Here is a 6,297-nt window from a genome sequence, read left to right on the forward strand (position 1 = left end):
TGCAAGTCCTCCTTTGCTCCACAGTCTCCCTGTCAGGGACGCTGGAGCAGCAGCTTCTTTCTGCCAATGGGAAGGGGGTTGGACTAGATGACCTTTGGGTTCCCTGGCGGTTCTCTTGGTAGTTCCCAACCTTGGGGAACCCAGGAGTTCCTGGATGGCTCTTCCCACAAACCCAGGCCAGCAGAGCTAGTTGGGAAGTGTTCTGGGAACTGCAGTCCAAAACACCCAGGTGACCCAAGGTGGGGGGGAGGACCCACTGCTCTAGGGGAAGGGCCTGTCGCTCCAGCCGTTCAAAACCCCCTTAAGCGTCCCCTTGGATTCAGCCACAGATGGGGCTGACTCTTATTTGTAAACACAAGTTCCCTTTGGGATTCATCAGACCTTCCTCCTGGGATATAAGAGGCATGAAAGATAAAACACTGGCACAATATTTAAGAGTCAACTGTTAACAATTCTTAGTACTACTCAATGTTTTACCACAGCATAATATAGTGGAAGACAGGACGGCCTGGTGTGCTCTGGTCCATGGGTCATGAAGAGTCAGACATGACTTAACGACTAAACAATAAACAACAACATATCGTGAAACACCTCAACATGTTTTTCAGTTATTTTGAATTCTATCTCCAAAAGATAGAATTCAAAATAACTCTATCCTTAGAGATCAAGCTGGATAAACACATTGGCAAAGCAGCTACCATGTTTCTGGACTTACAAAGAGAGTATGGCTAAACAAAAAGCTGATGGTATATACCAAGATCCAGGTCTATAGAGCTTGTGTCCTGAGCACACTCCTGTACTGCAGTGGGTCCTGGACCGTTTGTGCACGGTAGGAGAGGAAGCTGAACACGTTCCATATCCAGTTTCTCAGGAGAGCACAGAACATCTAGACTTCAGGGGTTCCAGCCCTCATTTCACTGAATACCTAGCATGGGTGGGTCTAGCGCTAGAATTCCTGCAGGGTCTTCCTGGAAAGTTGGTGTCAGTTCAGTGAAAATGGAGAAAATATTGACCGTTATCACCTTTCAGACATGTGATGAGATACAGCCCTGGAAGTAATGAACAAAATAAGAGGGGCAGTAGTTAACAGTAGATGTTTTTACATTCGGTAATGGCTTAAGAAACCTGGGCTGATATTGCATCCATATAAATGGGTGTACATCATGTGCGTAAATGTTTATCTCAGCTGTTTATCTTTGCACTAGTGCCAAGGAATGAGAGGGGGGAGGGGGAAGTGTAGCTCCCAAAGGACAGCATTCCCATGTGTGATGTGATCAGTGTTCCTAAAGAAATTCCCCAGTCATTGTGAGGGTCTATTTTGGTTGGGGAGTGCTGCGCTCCGTGCCAGGAGGTCAGAGGCCTGGATCTCCTTCAAGGGCGCTCCTTTTCTCCCTTCCTTCCTTCCTTTTTCTGCCTCCTTCAGGTGGGAGGGCAGGAAATTCCCAGCACCAGAGGCCTTTCCAAGTGATTTCACTGATTTACAAAGGAAGCCGAGGACACTGCCAGCAGGCAGTTTCCTTATTGATTGAAGGGGGCCTCTCCCTCCTCGGCTGGTCCCAGTTCACTAGGGAAAGCGGATCCAGATGGGGGACCAACGGGACCCCCTTTTGCTGCTGGGAAAGTCCACCCCCCTGTTACATACAGCACTGATGGTACCTGTCTGTCATGGGTTTGGAGGGAAAGTTCCATCTTATGGGGAGTGGAAGGCGGGACATCAGGAGGAGGAGCTGTACTGTATATATATTTGGAGCTGGTGTGAGGAGTTGAGGAGTTGGAGTCTGTGTGTCAGACTGAGTACAACTGTGTGTCAGTTAGTACTTACCTGATAGGTTCAGGTTTCTATCTGGGTAGCCAGAACTGATAGGTTCAGGGTCTGTGCTTTACTTCAAAGTGTTCTGTGTGAACCAAACTGTTGTATGTATGATTGAGACTAAGCCACGTTACAGTATCTTATTTACTTGATCTTTTTATTTACCCTGTTTGTTATTTAAATAAAACTTGTTCTTTTGTTAGTTAAAAATCCATTCCTGGTCTGTGTGACTCCTTATAGGGAATGGTTGGTGGCAGCATAACTAGAGTGTGGCATACTCCAGTAGGTCTGGGGTTGTCACATTGATTGGTGTCCAGCGTGTGGGATACGACTAGTCCAGTTGTCCAGTGGTCCAGCAAAGCCTTGGCAAGTGTGCCCAGAGCAAGGGGGGTCTAGTCAGGGACAATCTGAGGGCGCGTAGGTAATCTTCTAGGCTTACCTCACGGGGAGGTACGCTAGTGGAAGAACGTGCCAAATCAGATTGGGGAGACTAGATTAGGGAGCTCTGAGGCAACCTGTTTTGGCGGGAAAGAGCTGAGGCAAAGCTGTGTGAAGTAACAGTGATCTAGCCTGTCTGCTGAGAGGCCTAGCAGAGGGGGTGGATGCTGCCTGGCAACAGTTGCAAGTTAGTGCTGAAGGAACAGCAGCAATCTATAGAAGGCCGTTCCTGAGGCAAAAGAAAAAAAGTCGTCGCTTTATTTTGAGGCTTGACTTTTGAAGGCAGCCTGTTCTGGGGGGGGGGATTATGCCCTTGACTCGAAGCCAAATGGCAGAAATGGGGGAAGTAAGAGACCCACAGGTAGACCAAGGTTCTGAGGAGGAATTTGGCTCAGTGCAGGATGAGAGCACGGGAGAACAGAACCCAGAACTCAGAAAAATGCTCCTAGCCCAACAGCATGAACTGAGGGTGAGGGAGATGGAGGAAAGGGAAAGAGAGAAACAAAGACAATTTGAATTAGAGAGAGAGAGAATGGAAAGAGAAGAAAGAATGGAGAGGGAGAGAGAGAAAATTGCTCTGGAAAAAGAAAGGATGGCGTTTGAGTTAAGAAAATTGGAAATGATGAACCAGAACAATAATAACAATAGAGATTCTGAGGTGGGCCAATTGTCTAAAACTGACTTGAAGAAATTCCCTGTGTACCACAAGGGAGATTGCCCTGAGGTGTTCTTTTTCCTCGTGGAAAGAGCGTTTGTGGACTTCTCAGTAAGGGAAACTGAGAAGATGACCATTATGCGATCTTTAATCAGTGGCAGCCTGGCAGAAGTCTATGCAGAGATGCCAGTGGAACTGTTGAAAGATTTCGCTGAGTTTAAAAAACTGGTGTTTGCCAGACATGGGATAAATGCTGAACAGCTGAGGCAAAGATTCAGGTCACTCACAAAGAGCAGACTTTTACCCAAGTGGGGGCCCAACTGGTGAGGTTGCTAGAGAAATGGCTGTCTCAGGAGGGGACAGAGACCTTCCAGCAGCTCAAAGACCTGATAGCGCTGGAACAGTTTTATTCAGTCCTGCATGGGGAACTGAAGTTCCAGGTGAGGGAGAGGAAACCGAAATCTGTGACAGAGGCGGCAGAGATCGCAGATTTTATTTACCAAATAAGAAAGCCCTTAGGTGCTGAGGGGAAATCTGTAGGTAAACCCAAAGAAACCTACAGCAAGTACTCTCAGGGACCAGGGAAAAACCAGCAAGGGGGAGGGGCCCATGTTAAAGGGAAGCCCTCAGACACGAAACCACAAAGACCTCAGATTTTGGTGGGAAAACCAAAAACAGATGAGAAAGACTCCAAATACAGCAGAAAATGTTATTTCTGTCAAGGAAAGGGCCATCTAATCTCAGAGTGTGAGAAATTAAAGCAGCTAAAGGGAAATTTGCCTCATGATTTGAGTGGAACCAAGCCAAAAGCTATGTTCTGTGTCCAGACAGAGCAAAGCTCCTTGCCACTGAGGGAGCCTGTTACCATGGCTACTCAATCTGGAACAGATACATCTGCTGATCAGGCTGGGGAAAATGGTCCTCTTGTGGAGGTCAAGCGCTGCTTACTAGTGAGGACAGATTCGCAATTGTTTGAGACCGCAGGGGTGGACGTAGGAATACTTGACCATCAGTATAGGGGACTAAGGGATACTTGTTCCCAGGTGACCCTGTGCCATCCAGACATTATTCCTAGGCAGTATATAATCCCAAATGAGAGCTTGAAGGTGGCATGGATTGAGGGGCAGGTGATCTCACTGCCGGTAGCTGAGGTACCTGTGAGCTTTCAAGGCTGGAGGGGAGTTTGGCGGCTAGCGATTTCATCGACTCTGCCAGCAGCCGTGCTCGTGGGAAATGACCTGGCTGAACATGTGAAACGGGTGCTAGTGATTACACGCTCACAAGCTACCACGGGGACAGTTCAGGGGGGTACTGTCGAGCCCGAGGCTGAAGCAGATGAGGGGAGTTCCGAAGCTGTGGTAGAAACCTTAACCACAGACAGCAAATTTGGCCAAGAGCAAAAGGCAGACGCCACTCTCCGAAAGTGTTTTGAACAGGTGACAGACACCCAGCTAACACCTGAAGCCCCAGCGAGATTTCACGAGAAAAAGGGAATTTTATATAGAGAGACCCTGATGAATATCTCAAAAGGGGGAGATGGGATCAGAAGTCAGCTAGTGGTACCTGAAAAGTATCGCCCCATGATCTTACAAAGGGGGCACTCTGACATGTTTGCTGCGCACTTAGGGGTGAACAAAACACAACAGAGAATCACACAGAATTTTTACTGGCCTGAAATAGGGAAGCAGATCAAGGAGTTCTGTAAACAATGTGATGTGTGTCAGAGGCAGGGGAATAACCGTGACAGGACCAAAGCGAAGTTGTGCCCTTTGTCTGTGATTGACACCCCGTTCAAATGTATAGGAGTGGATATTGTGGGACCTTTGCCCAAGGCCACAAAGAGGGGGAACCGGTTCATTCTCACCATTGTGGACCATGCCACGAGGTACCCCGAAGCCATACCCTTGACTAACATCGAAACTAACACAGTGGCAGATGCCTTGGTGGGGTATATGTCCAGGATGGGATTTGCCTCAGAAATAATCACAGATTTGGGCACATCGTTTACATCAAAGCTCATGAAACGGTTATGGCAAATCTGTGGAATTAAACACAAGGAAACCACTGCCTATCACCCCGAAAGTAATGGGTTAACGGAGAAGTTCAATGGGACTCTGATGCGCATGATTAGGGCTTACTTGGCAGAGAATCCAAACAATTGGGACCAGAAGCTGCAATCCCTTTTGTTTGCTTATCGATCAGTGCCACAAGCCAGTACCGGGTTCAGTCCGTTTGAACTTTTGTTTGGGAGAAGGGTGAAAGGTCCACTTGATTTAATCAAGCAGAATTGGGAGCAGATCACCCAGGATGACCCACAAGATGTTGTGACATATATAGACTCTTTAATGAATGACCTAAAGAGGAACCTAGAGCTAGCAGCAGAGAACCTGCAAGCTCAGAAGGTTAGACAGAAAACCTGGTATGACCAGAAAGCCAGGGAGAGGCACTTTAACCCAGGGGAGGAAGTGCTTTGGCTTAGGCCCTGCAAAGAGAACAAACTGCAGCTGGGTAGCCCAGAAATAAAATACTTGGGTCACATAGTAGGGGGAGGAGTGATCAAACCCCTAGAGGCCAAGATAGAAGCCGTTCGTGATTGGCCCAGACCCAACACCAAGAAAAAAGTCAAATCATTTCTTGGGTTGGTGGGCTACTACAGAAAGTTCATCCCGAGGTTTAGCGAGATAGCGACTCCGCTGACCGATCTGACGCGGAAGAAGACTGATGACCGCATCCCGTGGACCAGCGACTGTGAGGAGGCGTTCCAGAGGTTGAAGGAGGCGCTCATCAATTATCCAGTGCTGCGTGCTCCCGACTTCGACCGGGAGTTCATCATCTACACCGATGCGTCTAACAGCGGGGTAGGAGCAGTTCTTTGCCAGGAGGATGAAAATGGTGACCAGCATCCAGTGTCCTACCTGAGTAGGAAACTCCAGAAAGGTGAGAGACATTTGGCAACCGTGGAAAAGGAGTGCCTGGCCATAGTATACGCGATCCAGAAGGCCAAGCCTTACATCTGGGGAAGACATTTTGTTCTGTGCACTGACCACTCACCACTGCAGTGGTTAAAGACAATGAAAACCCATAATAGTAAACTTATGAGGTGGGCTTTAAACCTGCAAGATTATGACTTTGAAGTGAAGGTGGTCAGAGGGTCAATGAACTGTGTTGCTGACGCCTTGTCAAGAAGACCCGATGAGTGAAGACGGCGAAAGAAACCATGGACTATGTGTATTTGGTGACCAAAAGTTAAATGTACTTGTTTATTAAACATGCTTGGTTTGTATTAATAAAGGTAACTTAATGTATTGTAAATGTTAATGTTTAAATGCCTAATTGATATGTTTAACCTAGAGTGTAAGTATGGGATTGTATGTTATTGTATAACTGTTATGTG

Source organism: Pogona vitticeps, chromosome 2 (genome assembly GCF_051106095.1).
Source record: "Pogona vitticeps strain Pit_001003342236 chromosome 2, PviZW2.1, whole genome shotgun sequence".
NCBI classification, from domain to species: Eukaryota; Metazoa; Chordata; class Lepidosauria; order Squamata; family Agamidae; genus Pogona; species Pogona vitticeps.